Source organism: Cebus imitator, unplaced genomic scaffold, assembly GCF_001604975.1.
Source record: "Cebus imitator isolate Cc_AM_T3 unplaced genomic scaffold, Cebus_imitator-1.0 Scaffold526, whole genome shotgun sequence".
In the NCBI taxonomy this organism is placed as follows: domain Eukaryota; kingdom Metazoa; phylum Chordata; class Mammalia; order Primates; family Cebidae; genus Cebus; species Cebus imitator.
Genome location: NW_016107841.1, coordinates 1,311,230 through 1,333,749, shown reverse-complemented (window position 1 = coordinate 1,333,749; position 22,520 = coordinate 1,311,230). Strand labels below are relative to the sequence as shown.

General features: G+C 48.4%; 1 protein-coding gene across 6 annotated transcripts in view; it reads left to right on the top strand.

The window, feature by feature from the left end:
* ANK1 (ankyrin 1) overlaps window positions 1-22,520 on the top strand; it is a 116,488-nt gene that overhangs the window by 9,837 nt on the left and 84,131 nt on the right. The window lies entirely within an intron of this gene.

The following is a 22,520-nucleotide window of genomic DNA, read 5'->3' as shown; positions in this document are numbered from 1 at the left end:
TGTTGATATTTGCCTGCCAATTAAGTTGTTTAGTTACACATGCTAATTGTTGCTGATTTAGAATACATTTTACCCATTGCAACTTTTTTTAAACCACCTTAGCCATTAAAAATTTGTTCTTAATTGTGGTGAAATATACAGCATAGAATTTCCTGTCTTGCCTATTTTTTTGGCATACAGTTCAGTGGCTTCAGGTCCATTCATATTATTATGTAACCATCATCCATCTCCAGAACACTTTCCACGTTGCAAAAACACTAACGCTTCATTTCCCTCTGCTCCCCAGCCCCTGGTGACCACTTTTCAACTTCCAGTCTCTACAAATTTGATTACTCTAAGGACCTCACAGAAGCAGAATCCTGCTGTATTTGTACTTTTGCGCCTGGCTTCTTTCATTTAGCATAATGTCCTCACGCTTCCTCCGTTCTTTAGTGGCTTGGGTGACTTTTCCAAGCTAGCAGGGCCAGATTTTCCAAATGCAGGTTAAGTTTTCCATGGACAATGTGCCTCTGTCCTGTCACCTCATCCTCTGTTTCCCTGCCCTCCTGCCCCTGTTTAAAATGCAAAAAGGGCCCAGCGCAGTGGCTCACCCCTGTAATCCCAGTACTCTGGGAGACAGAGGCAAGCAGATCACCTGAGGTCAGGAGTTTAAGACCAGCCTGACCAACATGGCCCCGTCCCTACTAAAAATACAAAAATTAGCCGGGTGTGGTGGCGGGTGCCTGTAATCCCAGCTACTTGGGAGGCTGAGGCAGAAGAATTGCTTGAACCCAGGAGACGGAGGTTGCAGTGAGCCGAGATCGTGCCATTGCACTCTAGCTTGGGTGACAGCAAGATTCCATGTCAAAGATAAAATAAAATAAAATGCAAAATACTACCTGCCTTCACTCCTAGGGCTAAGACCCCATTTGGATTCAGTTGGTCTTGCCGTGGCAAAAATTCACAGCTGAAAGATCAGAGAGGATGGAGCAGTGTGGTGTGTGATAGGAAACAAGTGTGTGTTAGGAAGCAAAGCCCCTGGCAGCGCACTTCAGAGGGAAGGCGAGATACACGGACCTGACTGGAATTTGCAAACTGGATGGGGAACCAGGCCCCCTGCCCCTTTTCTCATCCCTCCACCCAGAACTGTCAACTTCCACATATCCGCCGCCCAAAGGACATGGTGGTGGTTCTAAGCAAACATCCAGAGCTCAGGCTTGCCTTCGAGTAGCAGGTTGAAACTCTGAGCCCGTTTTTTGATGCCAAGAGGTGGATGCAGCAAAGTCTGGGGTCAGGGTGACAGTCCTGGTGTGAGAGTTGCTCAGGAGACGGAGTCTGGGACCTTCCTATCTCCACACCCCCAGAAGCAGCTGCGCAGGCTGCAGCTGTGTTGCCCCAGCCCCCCGTAGGCAGGGGATTGCTCTGTCTCTCCACTTGGGACGGGTTCTCGGGCTTGCGGAGATGCACGCCTGCAGGCTTTCTTTGTTCTTGCTGTGGCTAGAGAATTGCAGATGCGTTTGTCCGCAGTGCAGTGCTCAGTGGAGGTGAATCATACCTTCAGAGGCCTTCCAAGGGTTAAGGTTCCAGCTCTCAAAGGAATCCATTTGAGCTGAAATGGGGACAACTGTACATGTGTGAGACTTGAGCCAGGGCTCATTTTCTGTGTGAAATTGGAAGATTTTGATGCCGCCCGGGGAATGGCTATGTCCTGATTGGTCTTCCGTTGGAGAGGCCTTGGGTGTAACTGCCTTGTCACTCTGCCTTGTCTCCTCAGAGCACCTCTTCAGTCCATTTTGGGCTCAGAGAGCAGTAGGCACCAAGGCATTATTTGCACTTTATTGACACCATTTCCGATCGGCTCAGCGCCAGTGACAAGTGGCTGTCAGCCCGGCTCGAGGCTGAGGGGAGGCTCCTCCTTAGACTCAAGACTGCAGTCCTGGCTAAGCCTGGCCTCTCTCTCAAAGAGGCCACTGCTGCAAGTTAGGGAATGAGCATCAGAAGGGAACAAAAGAGAGGCTGCACCGAGTGCAAAGCCTCTTGCTCCTGGTTAATTCCCATGTGGCCAGATGTGGCCCTCTTGGTCCCTGTCTTATGGTCTGTGGCTGAGCAGGACGGGTGGCTGCAGGTGGCTGCGCCTGGAAAGGAGCTGGTCAGGGTGGCTGAATCTCATTCTGGTTGCACAGGGCAGTTTGGTCTTGCTGTTGAGGGGAGAGTCCTGGTAGGGGGAGCAGGACTCCGGTGGCTGAACCCATGCCTGCATGAAACACACAAGTGCACCCAGCGGGACAAGCCTGCATCGGCGTCATGTGCACAGGGCCGGCCTCTTAATTTGATTAGAGCTTTCTGCTCGTTAAAACATGCATAAAAGCAAGCTCTTGTCCCAGGGTCATGGGAAGAGAATTTGCTTTCGGCTTGAATCTTCTGAGCTGATGAACGGTGGTGGCAGTAACAGGGCAAATACTTATCCTTACATAAGTAACACACTTTCAAATAGTATGTTTTTGTGGAAAGAATGTGTACTGTTTGCCTTAAGAGGAAGTAATTACTCTAAGTAGCATGGAAAGAGACAGTCCTGGCTTATATAAGAGACATCTGAATATTCAGGGCAGTTCCTTGTTGCATGGACTGTGTCTACTAATGTTCTATCATCGTTATCATTACCATGTCTTCGGGAAAGAAGAAATTTATATGTAAGAACACACACATGCATGCCTACACGAGCCCCTTATATGAATGCCTGTTTTAAAATTGATTGTGCTTTAAATGCTTGTGTTCAGTGTGCTTCCTGTGCATTTCCACGTGCACTCGTGTGTGTGGATGGAGAGCTGGGCTGCAGGGATAGAATCATTCCTTTTTAAAGTCACAGTCCTTATCCTCTCTGAACTGTAGTCTGTTGGCAGTGAGTGTTGTTAATCAAATGATCACACAAACAGATATGCCCACCAAAAGCCATGTTAGGATCCATGAAGGGAAGGCAGAGAATCTTACGAGTATATAGGAGAGGGCTGCCCTAGAGTCAGAAGTCAGAGAAGGCTACCATGAGGAAGAGGCAGCTGAGCTGAGGGAGGAGCAGGGGCGAATGATGTGAAGCAAGGGAGAACAGGCCTGTCTTAGCAGCCTGTGCAAAGCCCCAGAGGCAGGGAAAGACGCAGAGGGTTGAAGGAAGGCCAGAGTGGGCGCAGCGCAGATAGCACGAGAGGCCAGGCGAGGCGGAGCTGAGATCGTGCTGGAGTCGCGGCAGGGGCGAGAGTCACAACACTCAGTGACTAAGACCAGGATGTAAATATGGGAACAGGGGACACTGGGAACTATGGGTGGAGGAGGGAGGGAGAGGGACATGGGTGGAAAAGCTAACTATTGGGTACTGTATTCACTACCTGAGTGTTGGGATTGTATGTCCTCCAAACTTCAGTGTCATGCAGTACACCCATGTAACAAACCTGCACATGGACCCCCAAATCTAAACTAGAAGTCAAAATTACAAACACCTGGGACAGCATGCCTCTGGGCCAGAGCAGTGTGTGTGCATGCATGTGTGTGCTCACCAGCTGCAACAGAAGTTAACCCTGCAGTTGTTGGCTGAGGGGAAGGGGCCTTGGGTAAGGGACAGTGACCACAGCAGCAGGGATGGGGTACTTAAGAGCCTGTGGCAGGCCAGGCGTGGTGGCTCACACCTGTAATCCCTGCATTTTGGAGGCCAAGGTGGGTGGATCACCTGAGGTCAAGAGTCTGAGACCAGCCTGGCCAACATGGTGAAACCCCTTCTCTACTGAAATAGAAAATTAATCAGGCTTGGTGGCGGGTACCTGTAGTCCCAGCTACTCAGGAGGCTGAGGCAGGAGAATCACTTGAACCCAGGAGGCAGAGATTGCAGTGAGCCGAGATCACGCCACTGCACTCCAGCCTGGGCAACAGAGTGAGACTCCATCACAAAAAAAGAAAAAAAAAAAAAGAAAAAGAAAAAGAACCTGCGGCAGTGGCCACTGATGAGGAGTAGAGCGTTTCAGCATTTAACACCTGTGCAGCTGTATTGCCGTGTCCTGGTTGAATATACTCCCTTGTAGAAGCCACATGAAGGAGTCCAGTCTTTCTCCGGAGCGCAGAGGGACGTGAACCACAGATTCAAGCACACCAGTGATGTGATCAGGGGTGTGCTTTAAAGGGTCTCACTGGCTACCTCGTGGAGGGCCCAGCTGTGCAGTCGCAGGAGGGAAGTGTGGGCAGCTTGGATGAGGGTCATGGCTGTGGAGATGGAGCAGAGCCAGCAGGCTTGGGTGATGGATTGGATGGGGCACTGCAGGGAAGGAGGCTCGAGAATGACCCTGGGAGGCTGGCTTCCACAGCAGGTGGGTGGTGGCACCATCCGCGGAGATGAGGGATGCCGGGAGTGGAGCGGTGTGCGGAAACATGGGGGAAAGGGTCAAGAGCAGGGCTGTATGTGGATCCCGGTAGGGAGGCTCTGAGGAATGCGAGCAGAAATATATAGTAAGCAGTTGGGATATTTGAGCCTGGAACTCAGATAAGAGGTCTGGCCCAAAGATAGATATTTGGAAGTCATTCAGCCTTCGAGGAAGGCGAGTGCTGGCGGGGGCTGATGAGAGCAGGGAGGAAAGGCATGTTGAATATACTCCCACTTGCCCATGTGGGGTCATTCCACAGGACTCATTAAACACCCACTCTGTGCCAGGCCTATTCTAGGTAATGAACAAGACAGACAAAATAGTCTGTGCTCTTGTGGCTGTGCATGCTGGTGAAGGAAATAAGACAATAGCCAAGAGGATGGGCACATACGTGAGGAGACGCCGGCGGGGAGGAAGGTCGAGGTGTTTATTTCTGTGGGATGGTTGGGAGGGCTCTCTAGGGAGACGACTTTCAAGAGGCCTGGAAGAAGTGAGGGAAAGAGCCATGTGACTTCTGGGGAACGGCATTCTTGGGAGGGCAGGAAACACATGCAAAGGCCCTGGGGCAGGAGTGAGAGTGGTTTGCTTGGGGAACAGCGTGGCTGGAGCTGAGTGATGGAAGGGAAGGTGGTAGGCAGAGTGGGAGGAGTGCCTGGGACCAGATCAAGGAGGGCTTGCATTGGTGAGGGCTTAGATTTTGCCATAAGGGTGAAGCCATTTGAAGGCGTTACACAAGAGCTGCCTTATGCCGATGGAGGTTTCTAAACAATCACCCTGGCTGCCGTGTGGAGGACAGACTTGGGGCACAGGGACAAGAGCAGCAGGACTGGTGAGGAGGCTGGTGCAGGGGCCAGGTGGGACCCCCTGATGGCTTTGAATAAGGGGCAGAGAGGAGAGGTGGGGAGGCCAGAGGACTTGCTGCCCAGGCTTGAAGTGTCGTCACCCCAGATGTGGTGGTCTCAGCACACATTTTGCTGGCGCCACTTGCGTGGCCCGGGACTGGGTCATTCTTGCTGCTGGAGCAGCCACGTAGCAATGTGTGGATAGGTTCAATCTCAGCTCAGCAGCCACTGTGAAGACAGCCCTGATCCCCATAGCTTGAAGCAATCTCTGCCTTTGTGATGTGTCAATTATCTCTCTGAAGGCTCAAGACTAGCGGGCCCCAGCACGCGGTATGGTAAAACCCAGCAGGTCTTCCCTCTCCTGGTGGGCTTCAAGCCACGGGAGGGCAAAGCCCATGACTAGGGGCTCTATTTCTCCATAGCGCCTGGCATAGGGTGTGTGCTGTAGTGGATACCCTGGCATTTGTCTTAATAAATGGCCACATAATCATGCACAGACCAGTATTAGCCTCATAAGCTCAGTTTCCAGAATTATTGTTAGATTATTGATATCAAATCAAAATATTTTCTCATAGAGACTATAGCAATACAAAAATACTTTCTGGGATGAGCAATTGACTATACACATTGATGAGTTAACCAAATAAAGCTAGAAGAGAGCAGTGCCACCCTCTGTCCCTGAATTCCTACAATTGTCAGGTTGACGTGGATGCTCCACTGGGGGCCGTGAGCTGGAATCCCAGGGGAAAAAGCCTCACTCTTAGTTTTCTGTTCTATTCTGATGATGCTGACACTTGCTGGTTCATTTGGCCTCCCTGATAGGAAAGAAAGAGTTTGAGACTCTTGGAGATAATTTTCCATGAAAAAGAGAAGCCTTGCCATCTGCAACTCAGCGTAAGGCAAAGAGTTAAAAGTGAAGACTTCCGGGCTGGGTGTCGTGGCTCACACCTGTAATCCCTGCACTTTGGGAGGCCAAGGCAGGTGGATCACAAGGTCAGGAGTTCGAGACCAGCCTGGCCAATATGGTGAAACCCTGACTCTAGTAAAAATATAAAACTTAGTCAGGCTTGGTGGCAGGCACCTGTGATCCCAAGTACTTAGGAGGCTGAGGCAGGAGAATCGCTTGGACCGGGAGGTGGAGGTTGCAGTAAGCCGAGATTGCACCACTGCACTCCAGCCTGGGCAACAGAGCGATACTCTGTCTCAAAAAAAAAAAAAAAAAAAAAAAAATCGAGGACTTCCTGGAGCAACCCAGACACCTTTGGTCCTCTTTGCCTGTCGCATTTTTCTCAAATGTAGTGCTTGTTACTCCTGCCTTCATATCCATGTATGTGTCTGCTTATTTTTGTCTTCACTAAATTGTAGGCACCTTGAGGGGAGAGGACTTTGCTTTCCTTGGTGCTCCGTGTCAGGACCCTGCGTCACCTATAGTAGATGTTCATAAGCTCAGTTGGCAGACTGAATGGAAAAAAAATGCAGCGATGTTGTTTGCTGTAGCCGCGAATGGTTAAAGCTTACATATTTTATACTTAGTCCACGTAGAAACTAGACTAAGCCCCATCACTTCATAAGAGCCTTGTGCAATCGTGCATACTTAGGATAATGACTCCTGCAATAAGCACGGCTCAGATGCTGGCATTAGCCCCACGGGTCGAGTATTTGGCAATATTTGCTGCAGTGTCCAGAAGCTCGACCATCTGAATGATCACAAAAGCATAAACAATTTCCAGTGCTAAAACCCAGCCCAGGAAAGCACGTGAAACCTTGCCAGCTCCCTCGATGTGCCCTAAATTTTCTTGTGTGCATTAGGAAGCCCTATTATTGTTGGGTTCTTGTTTATCTTGAAGGTAAAGGGTTGCGGGCATTTGGATTAAATGGAGCACATATAACAATAATTTCTGCTACAGTGTCTTTTCTGCAGCAGCCAAATGCCAAATATTTTGATCAGGATTTCTTAGGCTCTGGTGATGGTGAGAATGACAGCCTTTCCAAGCTATAGCATCTTAGGGCTTAGTGGAGCTCACGGCACTCAATTTTTATTTTCTAGCTCAGGAAACTGAGTTCTAGAAGTTAATTCTGAATATCTTATGCTGTATGACTTTGGATTTCATGAGTTGGGCTTAAGAAGTCCAAGATGAGTCTGGATGTAATGGCTCCAAGCTTGTAATCCCAACACTTTGGGAGGCTGAGGTGGTGAATCCCCTGAGGTCAGAAGTTCAAGACCAGCCTGACCAACATAGAGAAAACCCATCCTTACTAAAAATACAAAATTAGCCAAGCGTGATGGGTCATGCCTGTAATCCCAGCTACTCAGGAGGCTGAGGCAGGAGAATCGCTTGAACCTGGGACGTGGAGGCTACAGTGAGCCGAAATTGCACCACTGCACTCCAGCCTGGGCAACAGAGTAAGACTCCATCTCAAAAAAAAAAAAAAAGCCTAAGCTGAAATTTCAGTGCTTATTCATTTATTCTGCAAACATGTATTTGACCAATTGACCCGTGCACCATGCTAGAGACTAGCGCTAACCAAGATAAATAAATTCATGCCCTATTCTCAAAGAACTCAGAGGCAGGTGAAAAGTCCAGCTTGTAGATAAAAGATTATATGTGCCATCCTGGAGGAGTACAGGGGATGTTTCTGTCCATGTAATCATTCATCCAACAAATACTTTTGAGCTGCTCTAATGGGCCAAGAGGCAGCAGGTCCCGGGAACTGCTCTCACGTTGTTTCTGGTCTAAGGGTAGTGGCTGACCTGCCAACGAGTCAGAAAAGTCATGAAGAAAGGATACGAGTATCTGAGTAGAGAACTGGGAAACGGGAAATGCAGTGAGAAGGAACAGACTCCAAAGGGCACTGGGGTAAGGGCAGTTTGGGGAGGTCTGGGCACATGAAATGAAAGAGGGTGAGGATGGTGGTCCATCCAGCTAAGGAGCTTAGAGCTAGGACCTGGCACTTTTCTCTGTCATCGTCTTTTTCTTAGGAACTGTTGACAGGCATAGAAAAATGCATTAAACTACATAGTTCTCTGCTCCTACCTGCACCCCCAAAACACACAGAAGGCCTTCCTAATATGGTAAAGTTGTGGTATCAAAGCTTCTTTCGATTTGCTGCCTTGGTGCAGCCCTGGAATAGTGATGAGGAAGAGAGAATGTTTCATTGCAGCCCCCACCTGGGAAAGGGGTATCCTACATTACACGGACATGCAGCTAGGTGCCCCATGCCACCTGGTACCTGCTACACCGCTAATGCTCACATCACCCTGAGAATTGGTTAGAGCAGCTATTTGACCAGGGTGGCTGGGGATACTCAGAGAGGTGAAGAGTCTCACAGCCCAGGACTGACAGCCCAGCCCAAGCCTCTGAATTCACTCAGAGGGCAGATTTGACACTGCGTGGCAAGCCTGTTATTCCTCTGGGTGATCTGCCCCGGACTGGTCTGTTTTCCCTTCCTCTGTGGCGAAGGAAGAGTTTATTGACCAGTTCACATAATAATCTTCATTTGTAGCACAGCAGGGACATTCCATGGAATCCTAGGAACTGAAAAAAGGGTAACTAGCACCTTCAGAAATGATCCAGAACATGGTGCAAGGAAAACACACTCTCTAAACGCTACTTTATGGTTTCATTGCCCTACGAATTTAGAATACGAAGACCATATGTGCTCTTCATGGTGTCGAGAGACTAAGAAGAAAGATAGGCCTGTGTGTGGCAGGAGGCATGAAGGGGCATTCAATTCCCCAAGCTCTTCAGCACCAGGCTCCATGCTAGGCCCTGATTACCAAGGTGAGCAGAACACAGGATCTCAAACACTTCAGGTCTTTGGGATAGACAGATGCAAGCGCAGAGAAAAGCAATTCTGGGTGGTGGGGGTCTTAGAGAGTTACCAAGGACCGTGGGAACATGGCCAAGAAAGCAATCCTGTTTTAGGGGGCTGGAAATAGGGTACAGTGTGGCAAAGAGAGGGGACAGGGAAAGTCACAGACAAAATGACACTCCATCTGGGCCTTGAGGAAGAGCCGCCTTTCTGGTTGTTAGAGGAAATGCTGAATGCAGATCCCATTGCTGTGATGAGTGAGACTAGAGGAGGAATGAGAATTGGCTGGGATTGTTTGCATTCACTGTGAATTCTTTTTTTTTTAATTGCATTTTAGGTTTTGGGGTACATGTGAAGAACCTGCAAGATTGTTGCATAGGTACACACATGGCGGTGTGATTTGCTGCCTTCCTCCCCATCACCTATATCTGGCATTTCTCCCCATGCTATCTCTCCCCAACTCCCCACCATCCGCCGTCCCTCCCCTTTTTCCCCCGACAGACCCCAGTGTGTGATGCTCCCCTCCCTGTGTCCATGTGTTCTCATTGTTCACACCCGCCTATGAGTGAGAACATGCGGTGTTTGATTTTCTGTTCTTGCATCAGTTTGCTGACTTCTTTGGTGTGAACCCTTTCTGTCCATTTTGACAAGCCCTGGCTCTGATTTTAACTTCCTTACATTCCTCCAAACCACTATTAACAGTTTATGTGAATCTTGGCACATTTTGTTTCTGTACATGCAGAACACATAGCTGAACTATTTTCTGCAGGCTGTTACGTCGTCTTATTCTTGGAACTGTGGAATTCAGAGAAAATCAGAAGCTCAGAGCAGTTCTGTCATCGCAAAGCAGCATACATCGAGGCCTGGGAGGTCATAGATAAGGACAGTTTAGAAGTCCAGGGTTGGTCTCTCTTGACCCCCCTGCCCTTCTTCTGAAGGTCTGGGTCTTTTTTTGTTTTTAAAAGGAATACCAAGATCTCGGGCACAGACTCTCTTTCTAGTCCATAGGAGATATTCTTAGCTGCTGAGCTGCATTTGAGAGTCCTATCCTCTCATTAACTCGAGCTCACACTTCCTCCTCCACCTTCCCAAGGGCCCATCAGCCTCTGCAGTTGATTTGCTGCTGAGCTGCAGGATTTCTCAGAGCACAGGGCTGCTGCGAGTACCGTACAATCAGAGTAGAAAGAAGGTGAGCTGAGCTTGATTCATTTCCTTGCAGAGTTCTGAAATCATTGTGCATTCCTATTTTTTAGGTAATGAAAAGAATTAGAGTGTTTTTCCTCCTTTCCTAAGTATCTAGTAAAATGTAAATCCTAAGCACTACCTGGGCAGGAGAGCTGAAGTTAGATTGCAGCAAAGCAAACAGAGAAGATGCCCAGAGCTGGTCGCCTCCCTTTCCATCTGTGCCGCCTCTCTCTGAGTTTGTGCTGTCCTCTCTGTTTCTTCTCTTATTCTAGCTTCCCTGTCTCTAGGCAAGAGACAGCTTTGCAAAGGAGATCAGGTGTGATTTTCTGCTAGGGTGACGGCAGTTGCTTCAGCTCTGCCTGGCTTCTGATTCATTAGATTCCAAGATCATATATTTTTAGCAGACCTTTCCCACCAAGTGGCCTCTGGGGAGCCATAAACTATCTGGGTTGGAAAGAGGCCGCAGGTGGTGTGGCCCCACAGAATGAGAGGCCTGCCCTCCGGAAGAGGCGTCCCCCATCAGCGGGTTTCCATGTGGGCTGAGGGCTGTTCTCTTAGGGTGTTTGGTTGCACTCCGGGGTTTTCATCCTGGAATAATACCAGAACTCCAGTAAAGGTCATGCCTCATGGGTCCTTTACAAATAGGACAGATGCCCAGCTACTTAGAAGGCTGAAGTGGGAGGATGGCTTGAGCCCAGGAGTTCAAGACCAGCCTGAGCAACATTTAAGACCTTGTCCTACAGAATAAATACATAATTTTAAAATTAAAAATTAAAAAACAAATTAGCCAGCTGTGGTCCTGCACCTGTATTCCCAGCTACTCGGGAGGATCGCTTGAGCCCAGGACTTCGAGGCTGCAGAGAGCTGTGATCTCCCTGTGAATAGCCTCGGTACTCCAGCCTGGGCAACATAGCAAGACCCCATCTCTAAAAGAAAAAAAAAAAAAGGAAAAAAACAAACCAGGACAGACAGATGTGATTATAACTTCATACTGACTGTGATTCCCAAGATGCGTAGAAGCCCCCTGGGCCACCTGTCCCCTACTCAGACCCCAGAATAACTGCCACAACATCACTCCTCTACTCCAGCAGTCTCTGCAGCTCACCACCATTCCTCCTTACCTTCCATTAAAAAAAATTTTTAGCAGTTCCAAATCTATAGAAAAGTTACAAGAACCATACAGAGAATTCCCGCATCTCCATGTCTGCATTCTCCACGCATGTTCTCCTGCACTTCCTGTCCCTGTCCATCTGTCTACAATGTAGGACGTATGTGACATGATTCTGCACATCCCCAGACAGTCCAGTGTACACCACCCAAAAGCAACGGCACTTTCCCACGTGTCCATCCCACGTGCCTCCCAGACTGGAAATCAACATTGATGCAATGCAACCATCCAAGCCACAGACTCCATTAGGATTTTGCCAACTGTCTCTACAATTTCTCCCTCTCTCTCTGTGCCTCCTTCCCCCACATCTCCCCACTCCTTCCTCTTCCTCCCTCCCCTCCCTTCCCTTTCCAGCCTCCCTCCCTCCTTTCCTCCCTCTCTCTCTGTCTCGCAGTCTGCTCCCTCTCTCTGTCTCTGTTCCCCTCCACCTTTTTCTCTCTCTTTCTCTGTTTCAGAAATCTCTCCAGGAAGATATTTTGCATTTAGTTGTCACGTCTTGTTAGCCTCCTTCGATCTGGAATAGGCCCTCAGCAAGTCTCTCATGTGTTTGGCTGTTTTTCATGCTGTAGTTTGAGCCTCAGCTGTCTGTCTGATGCTGCCTCATGGCCAGACGGGGGCATTGCATGCGGCACAGGAATACCATAGAAATCATGCTCCCTCCCCACTCCTGGGGTTGTTCCTCTTGATCACCAAGTAAAGTTGGTGTTGGCCATGTTTTTCTGCTGTAAGATTTTCCCTTTGTAATGATCAGTATTTTGTTGGGGGAGGAAAATATTTCAGTATACAGGGATCCATTGATGGGAATCCATTGATGACGTCTGCCTGTGTCAGCTACTGCTGTGATGGCTCCAGAGAGTGATTCCCCATTTCCATCATGCCTTCTACATTTTTTTTAGCTGGTGTTCTACTGAAGGATGAGCTTCTTCTTCTCCCCCAATTTATTTATTTTTTCTTTATTTGTTTAAACCTGTTTGGACTTATGGATTCCTCTTCTAGTTACTGGGTTTCAACCTGATACTCCCGTTACTTATTTTAATCGTGAAGTCTAAGCTGGGCCTATAGGAACCCTTCCCATCAGTTGGCTTCTTCATACTTTGACATGTCCTCATCATTCCTTGAGCATTTTCCTACTTTCTGGCACAAGGTGCCCCAGGTTCATTTTGTACTGGCCCTGCCCCAGCTCCCGCTCAGCTCTTCTCCAAGGATCTCTGGTTCCTGTTAGTGGAGATGACACTTAGACGCCAGGGTCCGGTCCCCGGTGTGCCCATTGCTCCGGGTTGTCATATGTCGGTGTGCATGCGTGCGTGCATACACATGTCTGTTAACTACGTCTACGGCTGTCTACGTATATATACTTCAAGAACCAATGAGATCACGCCAGTATTTCCGGTTCTAGCCCAGTGCTCAGAATTCTTTCTAGCCTTTCCTCTTCCCATGGTGTACAGCTCTTCAGATGGCAGAAGACCTGAATGCTGCTGATGCCCGTCCTCCTCAATGTAGTCGCTGACTCGTCTGCTCAGTGTGACAACCTCCCAACCACTCCACCAGCTGTCCTCTTCCTCAGACCCCAGCTGCTCAGGTCCTGCCGGGCACAACTCTGCTCACTGCCCTCTAAGGCCGACATCTCCCAGCCGGGTAGGGAGGGAGGGAGAAGGACGAGAAGGGAAGAGGGGGAAGCACCCATTCAGCTTTGATTTCATTTGTTTCAGTTGAAAATTTCATGTAGGCGATTTGAGGAAAGAAATCAAAACTTGTATTGCTCCAGTAATTTTTTTTACCTGTCTTAGTTCATTCCCTCTTCTGGCCAAACCATTGCCCTCCTCCCCTTCCCATCATCCGGCTCTGCCCTCTGTGGTTCCATGGTGTTCGCCTTCTTTTCTTCCCTACTCTTGCTTTCATTCTCATCAGTTTCAGAATTTGGAGTAGGAATGGCTCTCACTTCAGTCCTTCTTTTCCTCTCTGTAACCTCAGTTCAGGTTCTTATGTCCTATTCTGCTGCAGGGCTGCAGATCTGCAAATGTAATATATTATGTTGTGGTCTCACTCCACAAATAAGGACCAATAATAGAGCAAAGCCAGAGGGCACACACATACAGGCCAGCTGCTATTTGGAGAATTAAGCTTCTGTGACATCGAGTATAATACTTGCTCATTTATAACGAACTCAACAGAGAATCCAGATGGAACAGGAAAATGGGATATGAAATATCGCCCACTATGTAGACACCTTCCTCCTCATCACAGGCAGGATCTTCTGACTGCATCTTTACTGCCTGCATGGGTAAAGGTAAAAGCATCTAGGCATTTCTTTCCCTATCTTTCAATTGATTAACTCTGGGGTCCTTAGACTCCTTGGTGTCTCTGCCACTGCACCAGGCCTATTCCTTCCAGGACTGCAGTGCTCTCCTTCCCCATAACATCTTCCCCTGGCCAGTGCTCCCTTGCCTCTGGGCCTGGCTTGACTGATCATTGGATAGCAGCTGTTGATGGAAGCAAAGGTTGTGCTTCCGGAGTGTTACATGAACCTGTTGCATAGGTTCTCTGGAAACACAGCTCGAAGAAAGGGAGTGGGGGACTGAGCATTGAGTTTCAGGAGGTTGGGGTGACAAGGTCCTCAGTCACGGGACACAGCTAAAGCTGGCTGTTCCACAGAGGCAGGGCCAGCCTTGTGCATGGGTGAAATAAACAGCTATGTGGAAAGGAGGCGTGAGGGCTGTGTGTCCTCATGGGAAGGCAGGCATTCGCTTTTGAGATGTTCTTGAAGTTGGCAAACGTGCAAGATCTCAGGGCACCAAGGCCTTTCTATTTCAGACTATTCGCCTTCTCTTGACAGGAAGAGTTAAATTTCTCATGTCTCCTGTATTCACACATTTGGAAATCAATTAGTGCATTTGGGGCAATCAGAAGAGCTAAACGGAAGAATAATTTAAAGAGAACAAATGCCTGGAATTGTGTATTTTGCCAACGGAATTTCTCACAGTTGATGCAAGAAAATACTCCAAATTGAATCATTCAGGTTGAATTTGACTTTCTTCTTCTTCTTAAAAATGTTAAAAGAAACACAGCCTGGCTGAGGTCTCTTTCCCCGCCCATCACACAGATCGCGTCTCAGAAGGATCCTGCCAGTCTCAACTGACATTTCACCGAGAAGGAGCAAAGGCAGACGCAGAACTCCAGGTGCGTGTGCTTGGCATGAACATTTTTGCCAAAAAGAGCCTTAAAAGGTTATCTGCTGTGTTAGGACCACGTGGAAAGAGATCATATGGGGCCGGCTGCCTTGAGGGCTCAGTACCGGGAGTATGCAGGGTGCAGAATGCTGCAGAATGCTGCAGAGAGCACGGCTCCTACCCTGATGCTGAGGAAAAGCTCAATAATCTACACAACGATCGTTTTTTTCCTGAACCCATCTCATGCCTGCCTGAGGTGGTAAGGCAGCTGAGTACACGGAATTTCAAACAGAGGCAAGGCCCTCTGAGAAGCAGACCACGTAAATCGCTTCAGTTTTGGCAGTGGTCAGGAAAGAGAGGTGTACACGATACAAGCTAAAATCCTTTCTTCTTCTTTTTTTTTTTTTCTTAGATAGGGTCTTACTCCCTCACTCAGGCTTAAGGGCAGTGGTGCAATCATAGCTCACTGCAGCCTTGAACTGCTGGGCTCAAGGGATCCTCCCACCTCAGCCTCCTAAAGTGCTGGGATTACAGGCCGCCACATCCAGCCACCAAAATCTTAAAAGTTCTCGAAGGCAAAGTGTGGGCTGGTGTGTCTGGCACAGGCTTTTCTCCACGGGCCCCACCACACCATGAGAGGTATTTGGATACATCAGGAGGTGTGCAGAAGGTGACTGGTGGCTGTGCACGCAGGGATGGAAGGAGGCACGGACACAAAGCTTCCACCGCTTCTCCAGACGCTTCCCTCGTGTGAAACGAAAACAGACCCTCTCACCTTTATTTTTATTTTTGAAATTGTGGTAACATTTATTTCTAGAATAGAACAGGCCTCCCCTCCCCCACCCCCATGGGGCACTCAGAGAGGAGGGAAGCCCAGGTCTGCGTAGAGTGGGCTGGACGCACCACCCTCTGTAAATGGGACTCCCAGGCCCCCATGGGTGCATGAGGTGAACAAGGCAATTGCTCTTCCCCACCCACCCGACATCCTCACCTGCCCTGTCCTCCCCTGGGAACCAGAGATCCCTGCATGGCCAGGAGCCAGCCCAGCCCACCTGTAAGAGCAGGCCTGTTGACCCAGTGCTGTCGGGGTATGGGAGGCAGTGCCTGGTCCCAGGCTGAAACCCACGGGTCTGCCACTTGGGCCTGGTTTGCACCTGTATCCCAGGGGACATGGTTGAGCAAAGATCCCTGTGTCAGCCCCAGAGGCCTGAGCTGGCTTATTCCAGCACTCACTGCACCTCCAACTCAGGAACCCTAATTTGAAGTAGACATTGAGGGGTGGTGATTACATGAATGTGTATATAGAGTGCACACATACAGAGATAAACCAGTCCTTAGGCTGTAGACCTAGGGAAGGAATAGAAACAAACCGCTCAGCCAAAGCAGGGGTAGGAAGCATTCCCGCCAACGACTTGCTGTTGCAGGGAAGGTAGGAGCAGCCACCCTCGGACTCTTAGGGAAGGGGCTGGAGACTGTCTTGGAACTGGGATTCTACACCAATAACAAGTGGGCAGCCGGGCATGGTGGCTCACACCTGTAATCCCAGCACTTTGTGAGGACGAGGTGGGTAGACCACTTGAGTTCAGGAGTTCAAGACCAGCTTGGCCAACATGGTGAAGCCCTATCTCTACTAAAAATACAAAAAAATTAGACAGGCGTGGTGGCAGAAACTTGTAATCTCAGCTACTTGGCTGAGGCAGGAGAACCTCTTGAGCTTGGGAGGTGGAGGTTGCAATGAACCAAGATCGTGCCACTGCACTCCAGCCTAGGCAATGAGAGTGAAACTCCATATATATACACAAAAAAGCAAGGGTTGTCTACTGCTGAGGAAGAAGCAAGAAGCTCACACCCAAGACCCATACAAGTGAGGCAGGTTTTCCTGCCACAGAGAAGAGGGAAGGATTGCTAAACATGGAAAGGAAATCCCACCTTAGAGGGCCAGATGTACAGAGCTGGCCTAAGACTGAAGCTGGACCATAACAAAAGAGAATATGCTTGTTCCTGCCAGCCTAATATGTTGTAATAAGGAAGAGCAGGCCACTGCTGAGAGAAGAGTAGGAGCATGGAGAAAGACCCCATTTGAGGCACAGGCATACAGGATGGCTGAAAGCTGAGGAAGGTCAGGAACACATACACTAATAAGCCCTGGAACCCCCACTCTAACTCAAAGCTCAAGAAAACAGCAGTCAACCTTTATAGGAATGTGAATGCTGTGGTGCACTGAAAGTAACAACAAAATTCAAACTCACATTAACCCCTGAGATTGACTTAGCCTCCTCACCCCCATGCTGACAACTTTGCAGAAGAAGAAGCATGCCCATTTCCAGCCATAAATACTATTTACCTCAGTCTCTACTGTTCTTCTATGCATGATGTCTGGCACTCAACTAAAAATTATCACACACCGAAAAAGAAAGAAAAAACAATGAAGTATTGTCAAGAGACAAACTAATAAACAAAACCAGACCCAGAGATGATCATGATGTTGGATGTTGGAAGTATTAGATAGACTTTAAAATAACTATGATTAATATGTTAAAGGATCTAGTGGGAAAAGTGGATAACATTCCTGAGTAGATGGAAAATTTTAGCAGAGAGATGGAAACTATAAGAAAAAGTCCAATGAAATGCTGAAAGCAAAAGACACTTTCTCAGAAATGAAGAATTTATTCAACAGGTTCATCAGTAGACTGGACATAGCTGAGGAGAGAATCAAAGGACTTGAGGATAAGCCAATAGAAGTTATTCAGATTGAAACAAAAGAGAGAAAAGGGGGTGGGGGACAAACCAAAACAGAGCAGCCAAGAGCTATGGGACAACATCAACTGGTCTAATACACATGTAATTGGAGCCCCAGAAGGCAGTATCTATAGGAAGAGAACTCTAGTGCACTGATGTTTTCCTCTAGGGAAAGCCATATGGTTAAAAAAAATGGCCAAAGTAGTTACTGCTTTTCTCCCCAGTTTCTAATTTAGTGAAATCATTTACTCTTATATTCTTCCACTTCCTTCTTGCTTATCTTCTACACCATGTTATTTGAGAGAAGAAATATGTGATTTGCCCACAACCTCAAATCCCTGTTAACAGTCTGTCTGCCGTTTGTCTTCAAGAAAGCTGGCTGTGAAGGTGAAATGGAGTCGCCAAAAAGATTCAAAGCAAGACTCAGCAAGCTGCCTTTTACTTTTAGGAACCAAGCTAACTTAAACTTGATTTAGCTAAAATAAAACACGATTCTCAGTTTTGAAGAGGTGGTAAATTACAGTTCATCTCTGTCCATAGTTACAGCTAAGAACAAATAGCTCACATAATTTGCACTCCTCCTCTTCCTTTCATTTGAGCAATGAAAAATCTGCTTAAAGAAAAATGAAGTATTAAATATGATATTTATCCACGAAATGCTCTTTTGGATATCAGAAGTGGTCTCCTGTATAAACTAGTCATGCATTTAATAAGACAGCTGTACAAGCTCCTTTGTGTATGTGGGCAGGAGGTTTTCAGGCGTTCAGCAACTTCAGCTGCTAGATGGTGGTGACTTGTGGGTATCACCACCTTTGGTAGGTAGATGTAGCCATCTACCTACTGAGATCAATTGCTGGAGGAGAGGTGCTGCTGGGGTCTGGATATTTGTGCATCTCTTGTATCTAAATGCTTCGGGAAGGGAAGAGAAGGGCACTTGCTGAGAGAGCTGGGAGCATATTTTAGCCTATGGGTTTAGAATCTAAACTCAGATGCAGCTTCTCCTCTTGCTGTTGTTAATGAACTTGCAACTCCGTCTTTGTGCAGGCGGGCTCTTCCGCCTTGAAAAGGCCTCTGCCAAGCTTTCTGGGTCTTCTTGACAGAGCAACTCCTTTCTCCTCTGTGCCGCCTCTACCCCTTTACATGCCATTTGGGGTCTTTTTCACATGATTTTGCATTTATTTTTTATGCATCTGTGTTCCCTACAAAACTGAGTTCTTCAAGGAAAACGATTTGTGTTTTATTTCTAGCACAGGGTCAGGTACAGACTAGGTTCTCAAGAAATATTTGTTGAGTTGGGTTAAGTAATTGCTCAGCGTTTGGTGGAGGAGTGTCCACACCTGTGGCTGAGACATGTGCTTGCCACAGCCCCGTCCCCTTGTAGTTTTGATAGGCATCGCATTCCCATGCATCTCTCTCATGAACTGTGCCCAATGGGGTTTGATTCAGTGGACCGGCTGAGAACAGGGGATTCAGATCCCCACAGTAATAGACTTGCATGTGATTTACAGTGACTATGTTAAAGAAAAATTTACAATAAAGTGAGAAAACCTTTTTTAAAAATCATAAAGAAGAAGGAGGTCACTGAGCCAGGATCTGGGATGGAGGGAGAGTTCAGATCCGCGAGAGACAGGCCTACTCGGGCAGTTCCTTGCACGGCAAGGGTCCTCACCCTCTGCCCTTTTTGAGGGATGCACGGGACCCAGGGGGAGAAGAAAGGGGATTTTCTGCTGATCAGGGTGATAAATAAAATCCTAGAGATCAATTGCGGAGGTCACAACCAGATTCATTTGTTAGCGCTAAGTTTCCTGGAGACCAGAAAAGGGAAAATATGCTTTCATCATCTGATAAAAAGAAACAGACATTTTGGGCTTTTGTTTTTGTTTTGAGATGGTATCTCTCCATCACCCAGGCTGGAACTCAGTGGTGTGATCTCAGCTCACTGCAACCTTGTCCTCCTGGGTTCAAATAATTCTCCTGCCTCAGCCTCCTGAGTAGCTGGGACTACAGGCGCGTGTTACCATGCCTGGCTAATTTTTGTATTTTTAGTAGAGATGGAGTTTCACCATGTTGGCTAGGCTGGTCTCCAACTCCTGCCCTCAAGTGATCCGCTTGCTTGGGTTCCCAAAGTGCTTGGATTACAGACGTGAGCCACCATGCCCAGCCAGTTATCACAGTAGTTTTTAGGAGGAAGAAAACGAAAACTCCCTTTTTCTTGGGAAATCCAGGTTGGTCCTGTGTGTGGCTGTGCCCTGGAGACGCTGCGTGGCCTCTGCCAATCATTTGACTACTCTGGTCCTCAACTTCCTCAGCTGCAGATGAAAGGGTGGAGCTCAGGGACCTCTAATATCCCTTCGGAGTCCAACATTCTCTGGTCAGATGGTGCATCTAGAACCCCTCTGGATTGAGATCCTGACATTGGCCTCAAAGACCAAGGAACAGCCATCCCAGAGCATTAGCTATTTTCTTTCCAGGCTTGCTGCTTTTGTGGCTTTGAAGCATTCAGAACCCACAAATGCTCATCAGAGTGACTGTGCTGCTCAAGCAAGCACTAAAACTCCAGCAGTCAGCACGAAGTCAAGGCTGGCTGCCGCTGCGAGTCAGCTTCCCGCAATAAGCAGCCAGTGGCAGCTGACGGGCTGTCACTCCAGCCGTGCCCACAGCCACAAACACCACCCCAGTTCCCAAGCAATCACAGGGTGTCCGCTCTCAGCACCAGGAAGCTTCTAGATAAGGCTGCCGCTGGGTTGGAAGGGCACTTGAAGAAATGCTATGTGCTGCCTGAAAAAGCCCCCCTGCTCTGAGAGGGAGCACGGACTTTCCTGCCAACCCGTCCCAAAAAGAGTTGCAAGATGCAGAAGTGAGAGGGGCCCCCGGCTCCCAGCGTACTGGCCACACAACAAATTGCTGTGCAGTGAGTTTGTGTCTTGCAAATCGAGTGGAGGGAAATTGGTTTCTGCCTGCCCAATGCTCTCTCCCCCTCTCCTGGATTCCCATCTGGCCCTCAAGCACTTTCTCCCTCTGTATTGCCCAGAATGGATCTGACCTAGCTTTCTCTAATAAACTCATTCACACCAGGTGAGAAGGATCCACACAGCTTTGGAACCTTCACTGAATGGTGTGCAAAATCTGCAGGAGGAGGAAATCTAATGGCTAATGGTCATTTTCAGGCATTTGCATGAGGAAATATTTGGTGAACCGCCCCCTCTTCCCTACACACACATACTGTGGCAAGGCTGGCTGTGCTGATAGGCAAAGATTTGGCCAAGTGTGCCCATTGGCTGTTTGGGGTGCAGGGCTAGCCTGACCTAAATAGGAGGTAGGTAATGTTCCCTTTGCTGCCCCTCTCTCATTTCTCAAACATCCAAGGCACCTGCTATATTTGCTCTGTCCAAGGCCCCCACATAAAAGAAGCGTTAGAGCCCTTCCACTCTCCATCGTGACTTTGGGTGACTTTCCTCTGCTAGTTATGGCAAAGCAATATGCCTAATCTGTGAATGGGCTAATGCACTCCCAATCCCAGGCAGAATACTTGTGTTTGGACAAGAACCTCCTGAAAATGATGCCCTGACACAATGGGAGAGCTGGAATTTTGGGAATGAAGGGTGGGGCTGTGGAGAGATTTGGGGACGTGTGGGTCAGGGACCCTGCACGTGACACCTGCAGAAGTCACGCCCTCCATCTAGGTGGCAAGGATCTGTTTCATGAGCCGGCGTCTGCAGTGGCTCTGAGGCCTCCCCTGGAAATGAATGTGCTAGAATAGAATTAATCAAAACAGGAGGCCGGGTGGAGGAGCAAGAGAGGAGGGAAAAATTGCTGGCAGGGAAGGAGGACAGGAACACAATAAAAAAGCAGCGGGGGGAGTTTGCTCACTGACTAAAATCATTTCTGTATGGAGCCAAGATCAACTCATCTGTTGGAATTGAAATTTTGCTCCTTCATGTTGTCAGAAGTGTTTGTGGCTCCAAGTAGCAGTCCCTCCAGCCTGGGTGACATGGCCAGAAAGTTTCAAGACCTTTCAAGGCAAGGATCAGAAGACCAGGAAGTGTGAGAGTGATATATAAAACTTGAACTTGGCTGCTTTCCATAAAGCACAGCCGCAGCTTCACCAGATGCAGCTGGAACTGTAATTGGTTAAATTGTAATTGGTTCTGCTCTTGTGGGCTAATGGTTGGGCGGGGGAAATGTGTTTTGTTTCCTTTTGCTTTTTGTAAAGCTTAACTGTGAGGCAGGCTTCTTTGTCCACCTTTGAAATGGTGGGATGGCAAAGGGGCTATTTGTTTTATTTTTATTTTTATTTTTATTTTTGAGACAGGATCTGACCCTGTCACCCTGATCACAGCCTGGGTGACAGGGCCAGACCCTGTGTGAGGGAAGTGGTGCGATCACAGCTCATCATAGCCTCAAACTCCTGGGCTCAGGTGATTCTCCCACCTCAGCCCCCCGAGTAGCTGGGACCACAGGCACACACCACCACACCTGGCTACTTTGGTGGGTTTGGTTTTGTGGTAGAGATAGCGTTTCACCATGTTGCCCAGGTTGGTCTCAAAATCCTGGGCTCAAGCAACCAGCCTGCTTCAGCCTCCCAAAGTGTAGGGTCCAGCCCTACAGGGTCCTTGCGAGCCCGCTCTACTGGTGTGGAGACGAGAAACTATAGAATAAAAGACACAAGAAATGGAGATAGAGAAAAGAGAGTTTGGGCCCGAGGTCCACTGCCAACCAAAGCGCGTAGTCCGGCAGGGGCCCCGAGTGCCTGGACGCTCTGACTTTTGTTGAGTATAAAGTGGGGGACAAGGTAGGTAGGGCGTGGCATTGGTGGTCAGTGATAGGGTCAAGCACATCCTGTGTCATAGGGATGGGGGCCCAAGGCTTTCTAGTAGCCGAGATGAGGTAAGGAGCATAATGCGTCAACACTTTTCTATACTTGTCAAGAAAGAACAAAGACATTAAGATTTATATTACTTTGGCCAGGTGGGGTGGCTCACACCTGTAATCTCAGCACTTTGGGAGGCTGAGTCGGGCGGATCACGAGGTTAAGAGATCAACACCATCCTGGCCAACATGGTGAAACTCCAACTCTACTAAAAATACAAAAATTAGCCAGGTGTGGTGGCACTGTGGTCCCAGCTACTCCAGAGGCTGAGGCAGAAGAATTGCTTGAACCCAGGAGGCGGAGGTTGCAGTGAGCCGAGATTGCACCACTGCACTCCAGCCTGGTGACAGAGCAAGA